The sequence below is a fragment of the Mus caroli genome, unplaced genomic scaffold (genome assembly GCF_978045245.1).
Source record: "Mus caroli unplaced genomic scaffold, Mus_caroli_1 scaffold_1, whole genome shotgun sequence".
NCBI lineage: Eukaryota > Metazoa > Chordata > Mammalia > Rodentia > Muridae > Mus > Mus caroli.
In genome coordinates this window covers 132258652-132276019 of record NW_028227256.1, presented here as the reverse complement: position 1 = coordinate 132276019, position 17368 = coordinate 132258652, and the positions used below count along the sequence as shown (strand labels likewise).

Below are 17368 nucleotides of genomic sequence, written 5' to 3'. Positions count from 1 at the left end.
GCCAGAAGTAACAACTGCTGTTAGCTTGAAGTATCTTTACAGGCTTTAAAAACTATATATGGAGCCAGGCATAGTGGGGGCATGAAATGCACTTGGGAGGAGGGAGGCAAGAAGGATCTCTGTGAGTTCAAGCCCAGTCTGATCTACATAGTAAGTTTCAGACCAGCCAGAACTGCTATTTAGTGAGAACAAAACAAAACAAAACAAAAAAAACCCTATATATGTATATGCAGAAGTATAATTTTGTGAGCCACCTTTGACATATAACCTTGGCTCATAGAATGCAAGTTGCCTTACAACTTTGTTTGCTTGTATATGTGTGTTATGTATGTATGTATGTATGTATGTATGTATGTATTTAAGATGGGATTTTGCTATGTAGCTCTGGTTGGCCTGCTGCTTGCTATGTAGCCCATGCTGGCTTTGAGTTTCTTGTGATATTGCCTCACCCTACCTCACCCCAGTGCTAGCCTAACAGGTGCACACCACACATCCACCTCTGCTTCTTCCTCGGCCTCCCTGTCCTCTCCTGATGCTCCTTCATTCCTCTCTTTCCTTCCATTGTAAGATGGGTCTGGTTGTGTTGCCCTGGCTAGCCCCAAACTCCAGAACCCAAGTGATCCCTTTGCTTTATCCTCTCTGGAGCAGGTAGGACTAGAGACAGACAACAGAACGCCCAGTCCTTCATCCTCTCAATATTCAGAATGAAGTCTCTCCAATAATGGGATATGTGTAGAGTACACGTGAATAAATTCTATGTGGACACATGATTCCCTGGTGGAGCCTTAAGACACCATGCTCTGCTCTGCCCCGTGGACAAAGGTGGTTATATGATTTAAAATTTTTAGCATTGAACAAAGCTGTGTGACTCTTTGCTTTAAAGTACCAAGAATTTCAGAATAGCAGGCATTAAGCCAAGTAGAAGCCCTTTCAAACACGAGGCACTGTGCCACTGTGCACGTTCACAAGCCCACGGAGCTGGCCTTGCCTGTATGTGCCACGGAGAGCTGCCGACTTGGCCCGTCAGAGCCCTCCATTCTTTGAGTTAATGCATGCCCTTTTCTGACAATAGACATTCCTGTCTCAGCCTCCACACTGGCTATTGTCTGCACACAGCCTGCTCCAGCTGCGTTCTCTGCTTCAAGGCCAGACTGCTAAGCAAGCTCCCAGAGTCCTTGACTGCCTGTCAGCATTGCTCTAGAGGCGCCCACAATGAACGATGGCAGTGGTGTGGAACAATGCTTTCCCTGTGCCACAGAAGGAAAATGTCTCCAGAGAAAAGAGTGCACGGAACCACCAACCAAGAAACGTGGATTCCAGCTCTAGCTCTGCTGTGGACAATGTAGACAACTCTGAAAAGTTGCCAGGCATCTTGGCACCTTAGTGTCTTTCCGTTAAAGGATGTGGGTGCAATTCAACAGCCCTTATGGAACTTCTAGTCTAAAAGTCTGTGTTCCGCCGACTAAGAGACTATAGAGTAATACTGGTGACAAGAGCTGATGTTCTGTAAGCCACACACCAGTCAGACATCCCACTTCACGCTCCTAACCATCCTGCGAGACTGGCAATACTATTACCCTTACAGATGAGGATGCTGAGGCTCAGCCCAAAGTCTGTGCCCTGTGAGAAAACTTGAAGGAAATGTTCTCTCCACCCCTGCTGTCCCCCTCCCTCCTGTCTCTCTCCCTCCCCCTCCCCCAAGACAGAGTTTCTCTGTGTGTATAGCCCTGGCTATCCTGGAACTCATACTGTAGACCAGGCCAGACTTGAACTCAGAGATCCATCTTCCTCTGCCTCCTGAGTGCTGGGATGTGCTACCACTGCCTGGCTTGGGAAAGGTTCTAAATGTTGGATATGGTGATGATTGGGCAACTCTGTGGGTTTGCTCCAGATCAGTTTGACACTTATGTTGGGTAAGTTTTACACCAGTAAAGCTGTCAAAAGGAAATAAATAAAGGTGTGCACTGACGCTAGTTTATGGCAGGGCCCCTCCCCACCACCTATGCTGCCACAGTCTGCGTTCCTCCTTACTTGCAGAGTCCTCTGCAGGAATGGACTAGAGGAGCCAGATGGCATGCGGTTACATTTTGGCCCTAGCACTTAAAAACCACGAGACAGCCCCACCTCAGCCCCACCACACACACCTCAATTTCTTCACTTACAAAATAGAAATAAAAATGATAGTCATGGGGCCTGATATCTATGGTATCAGCCTGTAAAAGCACTTGCCTGCAAACCTGACCACCTGGATTCAATCCTCGGGATCCGCGTGATAGAGAGAGAGAATCAATTCCTACATGTTGTCCTCTGACTTCCATATATACATTGTGCACGTGCATACACCAATGGATGAGATCATACACAGTAAATAAATAAATAAATATCCTTTAAAAAGGACACTTGGGGGCTGGTGAGATGGCTCAGTGGGTAAGAGCACTGACTGCTCTTCCGAAGGTCCTGAGTTCAAATCCCAGCAACCACATGGTGGCCTACAACCACCATGAGATCTGATGCCCTCTTCTGGTTTGTCAGAAGACAGCTATAGTGTACTTAGATATAATAACAAATCTTTGAGCTGGAGCAAGCAGGGACTGCATATGTCTGTACACCACTTCTTAGTGCCTGCAGAGGCTAAAAGAAGGTGCCAGATGCCTGAAACTGAGTTAGAGGCTTTTGTGAGCTTCTGTGTGGGTGCTGGGAATCAAATCTGTACCCTTCAGAAAAGCAGCCAATTCTCTTAACTGCTGAGCCACCTCTCCAGCATCCCACCTTTTTTATATATATACATTTATTTTTACACACTTTTATACATTATATATACATTTATTTTTATATATACATTTATTTATTTATTATCTGTAAGTACGCTGTAGCTGTCTTCAGACACACCAGAAGAGGGCATCAGATCTCATTACGGATGGTTGTGAGCCACCATGTGGGTGCTGGGATTTGAACTCAGGACCTCCGAAAGAGCAGTTGGTGCTCTTAACCGCTGAGCCATCTCTCCAGCCCCCCAGATCCCCATCCTGATCCTGCCTTTTAAAAAGAAACTTTAGAAGCCGGGCAGTGGTGTCTCACACCTTTAATCCCAGCACTTGGGAGGCAGAGGCAGGCGGATTTCTGAGTTCGAGGCCAGCCTGGTCTACAGAGTGAGTTCCTGGACAGCCAGGGCTACACAGAGAAACCCTGTCTTGAAAAACAAAACAACAACAACAACAACAAAAAAACCCAAAAACAACAACAAAAAAGTTTTTTGTTTTGTTTTGTTTTGTTTTGTTTTTTTAAAGAAACTTTAGGGTGTGGGGGAGGGGCAGTGGAGGGGCACAGGGGATGACTCTGCCAGCAAAGGGACCTGAGGCCAATCTCCTGAATCAAATACAAGGGCATGTGATCCCAGGGCTGGGGAGGCGAAGACAGGCAAAGCCTTGGGACTCTCTGGCCAGACAATATGGCCCCATTAGTGATCTCCAGCCCAGTGAGAGATTCTGTCTGGAAGGAAGTGGACAGCATTCCTGAGAATGATGCCTAGGGCTGTTCTCTGGCACTCATGCCTCCTACACACACACACTTGCACACACGCCTCCTACATACACTGAACACACACACACTTGCACACACAAACACATTTTTAAAAAAATGAAACTTCAAGACTTTTTGATAAAAGGCAAAAAAAAAAACAAACCCCACTGATGTTTATTATATAGGCTTGTTATGATATGGCTTGGTATAGATTGAGTGCTTAAAGCAGCTATAGACACCCAGCAAGTGCATATAGGTGGCCAGACTCTTATTACCTCCAAGACTGCAAAGCCTGCCAGAGCCAGGCGTCTTAAAGGGGCCCAGTTTCTCTCCACCAGCCTCACTCCTGCTTTCCCGGCCCTTAAAGGAACACTCCTCTTCAAAGGCCATCTTTGGAAAAACACTGGCTCTCCGCACATCGTACTTCCTGGTAAGAGGGAGCAGCTCATCTTCCCGATAAGGCAGTGACTTGCTGGCTCTTGTAAAACGTTCATCCGCTATGCCAGCTTTCCCCACAGACTGTTCCTCCCGGGCCCTCGTTCACTCCAGCAATCAGCGTTAAAAGCAGGACCCAGGGCCAGCAGCATGAGGTCAGAGTGGCCAAGGACAGGGCAGGGGCAAAGCATTCTGGCTGGAGCAGAAGCCCCTTGCTGGCTGATGAACCAAGTAGAGAGGACAGGGTTATACCTGGACAGACTTCTATTTCTCAAAAAATATACTGTGCAGCACTGAGGTCAGAAACAGTGAAGTGAGGGGTTGGGAGGGTTGGGGGGACCCAGTGCAGGGCCGGGAGCTGGGCATGACCTGGTGTGGGTGGGGCAGGGCTGGGTATGACTGGGTACTTTCTGTGTGATTACTGTGCTTCTGCTTATGTTTGAGTGGCACTGTCTAAGCCACACCCCCTTCCATGAGCTCACTGATACCACAGCCTTGGTAGTGTGTCCTGATGTCCCCTGGGTGGGATACCCACTTTCACTGACGAGCAAACTGAGGTGCTGTACTTCTGTAAGTGGCACCAGCCGGGCGTGGAGGGAATCGTGTCCTCTGCAGCCAGGCACAGTGTTTTTCCACTGGCTTCGGAGGAGGAAGTCAGAAGGTCCCTGGACTCCACCTCAAGAGCACTAACAATGTTTCTTGCTGAGGAAAATGAAGCCACATACTGTCTTCATATCCCTGCCCAGTTCCCTGCAAATGGCTCTACGAACCCTGAAAGAGGCAAGGAGGGTCAAGACTGCCCTGTTATGGGCCACAGGGAGTGCATTCTATTCAAATGTCCAAAGTCCCACATCAGGTGACCCCAGTGGCAGGACAATTGAACACTGGCCTACAGAGCTCAGCATAGGAAGAAAAGATCTACCCCACCCTACAAAGCAATCAGGCTGTGGCAGAAAAAAATTTTTTTCCTATGTTTTCTGGGGTTCCCAGTGCTCTCATCTCAGGCCAGGTCTGAGACTCAATGGGCTGAGCACAAACTCCTTGGGCTGATTTTGAAAACCCTGTTTGTCACACTGACATTAATCCTCTTGTTAACAAACAGCCCTGAGGCAGAACTGGTGCACAGCAACAGAGGACAGAGAAGGGACCTGCCTTAGTGGGGTCAGCAGTCCTGCAAGCCACCTTCTCTATTATGGAGATTATGGTGGCCATGAGTAGGTCCCCACCCCCACCCCCCCAGAGCCGAGGACCTGATTCACTCTCCTACCCTTCACCAACCAATCTGCTCCCTCCCCCACCCCCTCCCCCATCCCCACCCCCACCCCCACCCCCAGCCTCCTTCTGGCTCCTTCCATCTGACCCCATCTGCAGCCCTGGTCTTTACCTCTCATTGATTTTCATATTTAAGGAAAATCAATTTGTTTGATTCAGAGCAACTGAATCATCACTGTGATCAGACAAAAACCACTCACAAGGTAGGCACTTGACAGAGGCCACTTATGGGTAGGACCCTGCCTCTTCTCCAAAGAGAACTCTGCCCATACTGGCTCCTGCCTGTTTCTCTCTGACGCTCTCACCTATGGCCTGTCTCAGTAGCCTTCACACACTCTGCCTGTCACCCCAACAAGACTGGGTCCTTTATTTCTCTTTCACACCCATGGACACCCTCCTGTGTTTACCCACGAACTGTTGGAGATGTGTGCTTGAGGCAGGCATTCAGAATAGAGTGGTGTTGGGGGAGGGGTCACAGGAGAGAAATGTTGATCTAAATATAAGACTGAAATCTCACAAAAGTGTCATGTTGGCCTTCCTTTCCACTCTTGGAAGTACTCAAGGGGTGATGTCATGTTGGCATTACCAGTGTGGCTACAAGGGTCCCACACATGTCCATTTTCTCTGTGGCAGTGGGCAGTTCAGCTTCTGGTGTTCATTTGCATGACTTCCACAGTTTTTTGTCCTTGGGACTTCAGGGCCAAGAAACCTAGGCAGCCCTATTTGGTGAGCACCGGGGAAAGACAGTCTATGTAACCCAAGTTGGCTTCAAACTCACGATCCCTTTGCCTTAGCCTCCTGAGTGCTGAGATTACAGGTGTGTGTCACCCATATGCAATGATGTCTTCTTAAGACAAGGCAACTGTACCGGCTAATTTTGTGTCAACTTGACACAGCTGGCGTTATCACAGAGAAAGGAGCTTCAGTTAAGAAAATGCCTCCATAAGCTCCAACTGTAAGGCATTTTCTCAATTAGTGATCAAGGGGGAAAGGCCCCTTGTGGGTGGTGCCATCTCTGGGCTGGTAGTCTTGGGTTCTATAAGAGAGCAGGCTAGCAAGCCAGGGGAGGCAAGCCAGTAAAGAACATCCCTCCATGGCCTCTGCATCAGCTTCTGCTTTCTGACCTGCTTGAGTTCCAGTCCTGACTTCCTTTGGTGATGAACAGCAGTATGGAAGTGTAAGCCGAATAAACCCTTTCCTCCCCAACTTGCTTCTTGGTCCTGATGTTTGTGCAGGAATAGAAACCCTGACTAAGACAGCTACTCTATGCAGGCTGTGGGGACTCTGAAAAGTAAGAGGATTCCAACCGGTGCATGTTAAGTTAAATGCAGTCTCTTAAAACTGTTGATTGAGGAAGTACTATAGCCAGGCACAGCATGTCACCTACATTACCCCCTTTAATCCTTTCGGCAACATTACAGGACAAATCCTACCATTGCAGAAAACTGAGGTAGCCAGAAGTAAAAGAACTCCTTAGATCCAGTGGCAGCACAGACTTGGAGTGTGTGCCCACACCTTTAGAGCAAGGGGCTCATCGCAGGCATTAATCTGCAGCCTTCTCATCCCTCCAAAGGACAATGTGCATTCTCGGACAAATACTATAATTAAAGCCATTTCCCTGACTATCTGGGAAGGCCCCTGTCTACTGTCCACTTCCCCTTATCCTATGACTCCGAGGGACTAGGTGGACAAGGGTTCTAATCCTGACTATTCCCAGACATTGGCATTTTGCTTTCTTTCCCAGTCACCAACCCCGGCACCTTGAAAATAAATCAGTCTTCCTGATGGTTGGCTGAAACTGGGAGAAGGTAAGTCCTCACGTGCTGAGTCCTTAGTGGCAGGTGTTCCCTCTCATACAGAGCTTTGGGGCCTGAGCTAGGAGCACAGTCCACCTGGTTTCTATCTGTGTGCTTGCTTGCTGCAGCCTGAAAGCCCCCAGGTCAGGAGGCAGGCGCCTTAAGCTCACTCCAGTCTCAGCACTAGTTGCACAAGGATGTGGGTAGGGTCATTTCCCCTCTCTTCCTCCTCCTCCCACTTCTCTGGAAGAAGGGTGGGCCACGTGGGGATCAGAAAGGTGGGCAAAATTGGCTAACCAAACCTCTACTATTTGCTAGATAACTTCCGGGACTCCCCATTACCTCTCACCCAAGGGTCCCAGATCAGATAGCATGACCCTTGCCGGGTTCCAAAGTGGACGGAAATGGATGGGCGGCTCCAGAAGCAGGTTAGGACTCTCATCGATCCATCTGCACCTTTCTCTAGAACAGCTGAGATAGTTAGAGGACTTGGGCCGGAGGACCCCTCCTGGAAATGATGGTGGCGGGTCCTTCGGTAAAGGAAAGGCTCAATTGTGCTAAGGCTTCCTGTCCTGACAACTCCCGGCGTAGCCCCCGCCACGCAGCAGCCGCCTTTCTGCGGCTGGCCGGCTGGGGAGGCGGGGCAGGAAGGCTAACGCAGGAAAGGGTTACGGGAATAGCTTTCCAATGACAAAGTCTGGAAGGGACCCATGCCTCCGCCCCTCTGCGGGTTAAGCTGGCACAGTGCAGGGAGGAAAGCGAGGGCGATCCGTAGCCGGGCCTCCCCTCCCGCCCACCCCCAGCCGCGGGCGCTCCCGGCTCGGCCCTCCGCCGAGGCAGCCGGCGTGTGCCTAGGGCAGCGGGTCACCAGGCTCCGCCCCCGGCCGCCCGGTCCGGGGGACGGCACTTTGTTCAGGATGCCGCCTCCTTCTCGTAGTGGAGCGGGAGCCCGCGGCCGCCCTAGTGAGAGGCTGGAGGCCGGAGCGCGCAGCGCCGGCTGAAACTCGCGCGGGGAGCCGGCTGGGCCCCGGGAACCCCGGGAAACTTTCTGATCGCGAGGACTGGACGCCGGCCACTGCGCTGCTCGGGCGATGCGCGACTCTGCGCGGCGGCGGCGCAGACCCACAACCCGGGATCTGAAGCGCTCCGGTGAGTGACCCGCACGGGGCGGGCACGGCGGCGGCGCTGAGCTCTGCACTTGGAGGGGATGGAGTCAGCCGAGGGAGGAGAGTCTGATGCCCGAGGGAGGCTGCGGGCTGGCGCAGGAGAAGCGCGGGATAATAACCGGGATGCTAGTGGCTTCGCTGGAGTGCCTACGCCGCGGCTGGACCTTGCGGCTGTTCTAGGGTTGACAATGTGACCACCTAACTCCAACCCTCTGAGCTTCAGTTTCCCTTCCTAAGAAATACCTGCCATTTAAAGTGCTCTAAGTTCCTGCAATCAAAGGCACTAAATACTGTGCTATCACACACACACACACACACACACACACACACACACACACACACACACACAGAGAGAGAGAGAGAGAGAGAGAGAGAGAGAGAGAGAGAGAGAGAGATCCTGACATACATAGTCAAGTCAAACCACCACCACACCACACCCTCTGGAGCAGCTACTTAACTCTTCGAACATCCCAGGAGGAGCTAAAAGAACAGCTGGGGCAGGTGACCAGGCTAGGCTTTTCCAGAAAATGTGCGCTGCCCCGCCACCACTACCATCCCCCTGCACGAGGGATACGCTGAGAAGCGCCCTCTTCAAGGCTGTTTCTTCTGGCGCTTGCCCAGGTCGTCTGGGAGCAGAAAGAGCATCGCGGAGGGAGAGAGGAGGGAGGAGAAAAGAGAAGCTGTGAAAATGTGTGAGAGAGGCTCACCTGAGGGTGCGGGTGCGGTGCCTGGGTTTTTTGCGGTCCCTTTTAATCTTCAGACTCTACCCAAACTGGCCATAGGACAGAGAGCTGGCCAAATCTGCTGATGGCATAAAGGGCAGGAAGGAACTGGGGCGGACCTGAGTGGTGAGTGGCTCGGTCAGTGCACTAGAGTGATGCCCATCCAGCAAAGAGAGTCCCTTGTCCCCCAGAGCTGAACACAGGAAAATCAGCTGGTGACTCAATGGGACTTTGTTAGGTCGGTCGGAGAGTGCAGCTGGCGCCGGCTTAAGGGAAGTGCTGGATCCCCCCCTTGATAACAAACTGTTTATCTGGCTTCCTGTTTCAGCCATTGGGATACCATTGGCTGGTTCAAATTCAATGCTAAGAAGCCTGTGGCCAGTTCTCCCCGCAAAGGCTGTGGGCTCATACAGACTTTTGCACTGTCTCCTATTTAAATCCTTGGACTTTTGGCACCGCTCTCACGGTAGGGGGACTTCCGCAGACGGTCACTCCAGAGACCTTGGTTTCTTCCCTCAGGACAAAGATACCCATTCCTCCGTCTTACTGTTTCCATCGTGCTTTGGTTGGTGCATCTTTTTACCCCGGGAAGGGAACGGCAGCAATAGGGATGTCTCCAGAGATGCGCTTTACACGGGGGAGGGTTCTAGATAAATTCTCTGTCAGCCTGTAGTTTCTCCTTCCTGCTGTGCTGTGGACTTTGGATGCGAGAACAGATAGTTCTCTGCCTTCCTTGCCTCATGTTCATAAAGTTGATCCAGAAAGAGAGAAACTGCTGGAAGAATAGACACTTTTTTTTTTCCAGCTCCTTGGGAGCCTCCAGGGGCCTTTACCTAAGGTTGCCAGGTAAGGGGGCTGTTGCTTATCTGAGGTCCCCAGAGGGCTGGTCTTAACTCCCGGGGGGTGGGGGGAGGCACAGGCCTTTGATTCTGCTTTGGATTTTAGTCAAGGGAGAATCCTCACACAAGCCTTCCTTTCCCTGTCACTCAATCTGACCAACAGATAGTAAGCACTTTATAAATATTTGCCAACTTAATGAAGCTGGGAGGAAAATCTCCGTGGCAGCCAGAGCCCACCCTCCATTTCATGCAAATGGCAGGCTATGCATTCTTTGAGAGTCTAGGTTTGGTATCTGGTGGCCCTGGTGCATCTTGGCCTGAGGAAATGCCATTTGTCCTGACCTTGCCTAGTCTGTCTCCTACCTCAACTTCATGTGAACAACTTCCAAACTCCAAGGCCTCGGGCATGCTAAGCAGTGTGCACCCGACCAAGATACAGCCGGGTCGGTCCTGAGCGCCATCTTGGCCCAGTAAGAAAGAGGCCCAGGAAACATGGACGCATCTTTTCAAGCCTGCTCATCTTTCATCCTTCTGTTTTTTAGTTGATGTGACTTCTCTCTCTTTTAAAGTACTTTTGACTCTTTACAGGGTTTATCGTAGGCTAGCATTTTAAAAGAACCTCTGTGTCTCAGCCCAACCCCTCTCCCTTCCCTTCAGCCCAGAATTCAGGCCTCCTGAAGGAAGGGCTGGGCTTCTGGCCACACAGCTGTGGTGCTGCAGAGCCCACCCAGGGCTCAAGCCTCCTCTCTCTAGAGAAGTTGGGTCTCTTTATAAAATCGCCACTTTGTAGGTAGAGCTCTTTGTCTGCAGTATTTGCATGCACAGATCTCAGCAGACAGTCCTGAGCTGTTAGCAGGGAAAGAGAGAAGCAGAAACCCAGGAAGAGGGGAGAAAGACTGTCTCCAGCCACCCGCTCTTCTGTGGAACACTGGGATCTAAAAAGTGTGGCAATACTTGGCAAACACTTCATCTTGCTGGCCCCTAGTCCCTTACTCACACACACACACACATACACACATACACACTCACACACACACACTCATCTACACACTCACAGAGAAATAATTTAAAATATTTTTAGTTCCCTTTTCTTTCTATTTTTAAAGTTCCTTCTTAATAAACACACACACAGCATTACCAACTTTTTAAGTGGAAACACCCTTTTCAGTTGCTTGGGCCTAATCTCCTAGGGAGGCTGCCGCTGACTCAGGCTTAGTGAGTTTCCTCCAAGGAGTCTGGGAGTTTGCTTCCCAGCTTCCTGTGACTCCTGAGACAAGAAGGGAGGCTGAATGGATATGACCCAGACCAATCTGAAAGGCTCATGGATCTGATTTGGCTTCTGATGCATGGCCTGTGGAGCCCCCTCTACCACCCTCATCAAATCTATTTGCTCTATTTAATTTTAATATGAGATGTACTAATATGCATGAAAAATCAGGGGCACTGATGCATGTGCCTCACCGAGGACTGTTAATAACAAGATGTTTCCACTTCAAAGGACTATTATTCTGATGGCCGGTCCTGTGATGTTCTGAAAGCTTTCCTAAATGGATTTGTTTCTTAATTTCCTTTCTGGATTGTCCGCTGCCAGTATGTTTGTATGCCGATCTTATAACCTGCTGAATTTACCCGGGAGTGTTTTTTGTGTGTGAATTTGGAATCTTCTGTATCTAAGTCCACAGCAGCTATGAATAAAGGTAGTTTTACGTCTTCCACTTTGGTTTAGGTAGGTGCTTTCCTTCCTAGCCCGATTGCTTGGGCTGTAACTTTCAGTACACTGAGTAGCCGCAGCGACGGCAGGCATCCATCCCCCTCTTGTTCTGTCTTAGAGAAGAGCTTTATGTCTTTCACTATCTAACATAATTCGAGCCATGGGCGTCTCATATTTGCCTTTTATCATCTGGTAAGGATTCACTTTTATTTATAATTTCTAATTTTTTTTTAAATTGTGAAAGGATGCTGTATTGTACCAAATGCTCCTTTCTTCATGAACCGTGTGACGTCTTTCCTCCCTTCATGTTGCTCATGCGCTGTGCTTCATTGCTCTCCTTCACTAAAGCCACCTTTGCATTCTGGGATAAATGATGCTAGAAGTCTTCTTTTTCCTTTTCAATAATCTGCAATACCTGAACCCAGATGGGATGGTGCCAATTATATTTTCCTTTATCATTGTGCTTGAAACGCTAAAAGAAAATTTTTATCATGGGAAAATATATATAACAAAAAATTTACCCATTTACCAACGTTTTTTTTTTTTCTTTTGGGACATGGTCTCTCTCTGTAACCCTGACTTTCCTGGAACTCCATAGAGAGATCTGCCTGCCTCTGCCTCCTGAGTGCTTCAACTTTTTTAAAGACAAAGAATAGAAAGACAGTATAATGGGCCTGGAGAGATGACTCAGTGCTTAAGAGCACTAACATCTCTTCCAGAGGTCCTGAGTTCAAATCCTATCAACCACATGGTGGCTCCCAACCATCTGTAATGGGATCTGATGCTCTTTTCTAGTGTGTCTGAAGACAGCTATAGCGTACTTATATATATAAAATAAATCAATAAATCTTATTTTAAAAAGACAGTATAATACAAACTGGCCACAAGATCTGATTCCCCTGCCCTAACCTCCCAAGTGCTAGCAATTACAAACTTGTGCCACCATACGCAGCATTTTTAGCCACTTGTCAATGTACGGTTTAGTGGGATTAGATGCTGCATATCGTTTGGTCATCACCACCACTAGCTATCTCTAAAGCTTCTTAATCCTCCTAACCTAAAAGCTACCTATTAAAGATTAACTCCCAGCTGGGTGTGTCGGCCCAGGCTGTGATCCCAGTACACAGAAGGTGATTCAGGAGGAGATGGAGGTTGAGTCCTGTCAGGGTTGTATAGCAAGCCCCTATCTCAAAAATCCCACAAGAAGGGGGCTGGAGAGATGGCTCAGTGGTTGAGAGCACTGACTGCTCTTCCAGAGGTCCTGAGTTCAATTTCCAGCAACCACATGGTGGCTCACAACCATCTGTAATGGGGATCTGATGCCCTCTTCTGGTGTGTCTGAAGAGAGCTACAGTGTTCTTACATACATTAAATACGAAATAAATAAATCTTTTTTTTAAAAATCCCACAAATAAAAATAAATGATGAATAAAACCTCCATTCCCCTCTTCCCATCTTTTGGCAATCTAAATTACATGTTTTCATATCTATAAATTCGTGAACACTTCTTTAAGAACAACAGGGTTAAAACATTCTTTTTTTCTTGTCTTTTAGTCTCCCAAAATGTGTCTGTCTGGACACGACTGCTCAGATTAGACACGAGCTGATGATGTGTGGCCAATCCGAAGCCCAGTGTGACCTTCCTGTCCTCTGGTTTTGATTCTTCATATTGCTTTTCTCTTTACTTCATCCGGGGACCTTTTAAACATTACTGATCTTCAGACCATCCCCGGAGACTTAGCTTCAGTTAGTTTGGACTATGGCTTCAGTACCTGTCATTTAGAATAAATCTCCCTTGGTAATTCTAATGCTGTGTGAAGGTTGGGTCTACCACTGGCTGGGCTGATTTACTGGCTGGACCCTTGACCGCTCACTACTGCAAGGGAAGCTGTTCCCTCCCATCTGCTCTATAGGACTGACCCACTTTACATCCCGTTACTAATTTTAAAATCTATTTACAAACACGGTAAATGACAACTCCCATAGAATGAATGCTTTCAAAGTTGAAAAGAGCATTAATTATGTAGTCTCACCCCCTCATAAAGTCTCCCTTCTAGTGCTCATCCAGAGACATCTCTGTTACCAGGGAACTCCTAACAACACTGCCGAAATCAACTTAACTTCTATTCAGCAGTTCTGCTTTCGGAGTTCCCCTTGTATTAAAAATATTGTGGTTGTGGCCTTTACCTCTTGGAAAACACCACAATGTTAGCGAGTATCATCAAAATGCACCCCCAAATCAAGCCCCGCAGGCCGAGCGGAATTGCTGCCTTTCCACTGTTTGAAAATAGCTACCCTGGCCCCCTCTCTTCCCTGGTCTCAGCCCTTCAGACCATCACTTGGTGTGTTGGCAGGGATGTTCAGAGAACACGTATATGATATTCTGAGCCAGCCTCGGAGTTACACTTTATATCTTGACTTAGTGTGTAAAGAGTAACACGCATGAGTGTCCAGCAAATATTGAATTTGAAATTACAGCCTCCACATTTGTGCCATTACTTTCATATCATCTTAGGCAGGCTACAGGACCCGTAAGAGCCTCGATTTCTTCTCCATAAAAAGTGGGATGAGACAGTCCCAGATCTCCTGCGCTCAGCTGCCGCCCTTACCCTAAATGTGGTTGCACACATAACACGGAGATGCTCTCAAAAGGGCCAAGTTTGTGGGAAGAGCTAGGGAGTGACTGCGTGACTCGAGTCTATGGCAAAGGTGTGTGTCCAATAATTGCGGATTCTTCTTCCTCCTCCCCCTCCTCAGTCTACTTGGCCCCCTTGGAACAAGCTACTGTTCACCCCAGCTTGTGTCCAGAAAAGCAGCAATTCATTTACAAGTTTCCTGGTATGTGCCTACTGATCTGTAGGCAGTTTACCTAGTATAATCTAGTCGGCAAAGTAGGGTTTTTACCCCCGCCCCTCCCCAATTTCAGATTGGAAACCTGAGATTTAGGCTCCCCAAGAAAAGGTAAAAGAGCCTAAAGCAACAAAAAGTCTTACTGTATCTTCTGCTCATTTTATTTTGGCGTTATGTAAGGTGAGGGAGTAGACTTCAAGGCTAGCATAGACTGGATATTCAATAAATTATTGCTGGAGTCAATTCTCAGTGCCTGTTTTCCCAGCTCATTGGTGCAGATAATTAAGTTGACTGGAAAGGAGAAACAGGGTTCCTGGTGGTGCCAAGACGCCAACTGTTCTCTTCTTGCTCGCCTTGAACAAAGGAGAGGCAGCTGAGGAGACACACAGTGGAGGGTGCCCAGCCAGGACCGTAGCATGCCAGCTGCGTCCCTGTCTCTCCTTGGGTGGTTCGGAGAAGTCGCCTGGCTTTTCTTGCCCAAAGCATTGGCGGGGCTTGATCATGTTGGGGACCTAGACGCTTCCACCAGATGTCTGTCAGCCCCCAGACCACTGAGCCCTGTGAGCTCTGGGCACTGTGAGCTCTACTCGGGAGCTTTAAGAGGGCAGCCATGATGCTCACCCCTGTTCTGAGTGGAGGCTGTGTCCTCAGGGTGCCAGGGAAGGGCACTAGGAAAAGATCAGCATGTTCTTCCATACACTTTCCCCGGCAAGGTTTGGTTAGAAAACTTTCAAACCAGCAGAGAAGGAGAGTGCAGCAAGCATCTAATTGCTGTTCTTACATTTGACCATCTGTACCTTCTTCCTCTTCCTTACGAGAGGAAGGAGGAGGAACCTCTTAGAGACGTGTGTGTGTGTGTGTGTGTGTGTGTGTGTGTAGAGCGATATAACAAAATATCATTGCCAAGTAAATTTAAACATCCACTGTTTAAGAATATATACAGAGCCATTTGAGAATAATTGTTGGCATCATGACACTCAAACCCTTACTTAGCTGTGTTCCCTAAGAGCAGAGACATTCTCTTACATACCTACTGTGCCTTAATCATACCCAGTAAAACTGGATCTAACAGAATTAGTTAAAATATGGGCCATATCAAATTCCCAGGTTGTTCTCCAACCACATAGAGGGCTGCTCATTTTTTTTTTTTTTAAATCTTAATAGCACTGGCTGCTATGTGGAGGCCTGAATTGATGATTTATCTCCTGGAAGGACGGTCAGGGTCTTTTCAATTGGGATCATGATATCCTGGATGAAGAGCCCTTGATTGGTTGGCTGATTGATTGATTGTGATAGTTTCTTACTATATAGATGAGTAAGCTTTGAACTCGTGGGCTCAAGTGATTCACCACACACACTCCCCACCCCCAGCCTCTTCAGTAGCTGGTACTATAGTCATGGTCAGCTGAGAAATGCTTTAATTTTATATCACTCAATCCAATCTTTATAATAACTAAGGCCTCCATTTTACTGGTAAAGAAATCACAGTCAGAGAGTCATCCAAGGAGCCTGTGTGTGAGCCATTATTACCTTTCCTGCTGCATGCCAGGCCATAAGTACAGGAGAAAATGATAGTGTATTCATGAAAGGGCCAGGTGACAGTCACTAGCCTCTCCTCTAGGTCTGGTGGAATGCTCGGTCATGAGTGTTAGTGTAAACATCTGTTTTCATTCTTTTGGACTGGGAATGAGAGGCACCGACTAACGTTGACACGACGTGAATTAGAATGATTTGTATATCATCAAAAGTTCAGGTAGGTAAGTAGCCAAAGAGCTAATGACTGAAACTGCTTTAGGTAATGGGACAGGGTTAGGAGGAGTTGGGCCAGGAAACTATGAAAAGGATGTTCTGATGGGACTCTCCCATCATGGTCATGGCAACAGCCCTCTTTAGGTTTGTTTCTGATTTCAAAATGCAGAAAGGAGAGGGGGGACACAGGCCTGGTCTAGAGACTTCCCTGCCATACTGAGCTGGGCCAGACAGGGCATTCTTAAGCTCTGGGTACCCACAGGCAACTTCTCAGAAGTGCCCATAACATATTCAACAGGACACTCTCAGTGCCACACAGACCACCAGGCATGATGATTTTGACGTAAAATACTTGAAGGATTTTTCGCTTTTAAAAATATTTGAACATGAGCATTTCATTTATTGTTTGCTTAAACGTGTCTGTTTTTTAGTAACCCTGAACATAAGCAAACATTATTGGGAAATGAGACTTTTTTTTTTACTTAAAGGTTCTTTTCAACCATGATGAAATTTTATAAAAACTAAAATTGAATGCGGATGTCGTTGACGCATGACATTTTATAGATGTTTAATGAATTCTTTTTTTTTTTAAAGATTTATTTATTTATTACATGTAAGTACACTGTAGCTGTCTTCAGACACTCCAGAAGAGGGCGCCAGATCTCGTTACAGATGGTTGTGAGCCACCATGTGGTTGCTGGGATTAGAACTCTGGACCTTCGGAAGAGCAGTCGGGTGCTCTTACCCACTGAGCCATCTCACCAGCCCCCATGAATTCTTGATTAATGCCAAGTTTACAAATTTATTTTTGTAATGTAGAACATGTAACATATTTTTCTACTACTCACATCTGCAAAGTTCCTGGGCTCTGGGCGTCTTTCCTGCGAGCAGAGGGTAGGGTTGGGGGTACGGGTGTGGGCCCTGGGGGATTGTTGAGACACACCACTCCAGCACTGTCCTAGGCTGGGTAGACCTCAGCTGCATGTATGTCATTCTCCTGATACAGTCCTTTCTCCGGCCGTGTCTGTGTCTTTTCTCTGTCTTTTACTAACACTGCCCTTCCTTAGGTGTGCACTGTTCTCCCTAGTGCTTGCTCTGAGGCAGGTAACTCCCTCCCCCTCCCCCGCAGCTCATGCATTCATTCATGGCAGCCCTGTGAACTGGGTAGGACAAACACCCCCTTTCTATAGATGGTGAAAACAGGCCAACCTGAACTGCATAGTAAGTGTCAAACCTGCCTCAAAGCACACACACACACACACACACACACACACACACACACACACACAATCATATTGCTGATTTTATT

General features: G+C 48.1%; 1 protein-coding gene across 2 annotated transcripts in view; it reads left to right on the top strand.

The window, feature by feature from the left end:
- Window positions 1-7971: 7971 nt before the first annotated feature.
- Window positions 7972-17368, top strand: part of Nav1 (neuron navigator 1) — a 252030-nt gene continuing 242633 nt past the window's right edge. For both annotated transcript variants that reach the window (XM_029481039.2, XM_029480839.2), the window contains exon 1: window positions 7972-8171. The gene's annotated coding sequence lies outside the window, so the exon portion shown is untranslated. The remainder of the gene's footprint in view (window positions 8172-17368) is intronic.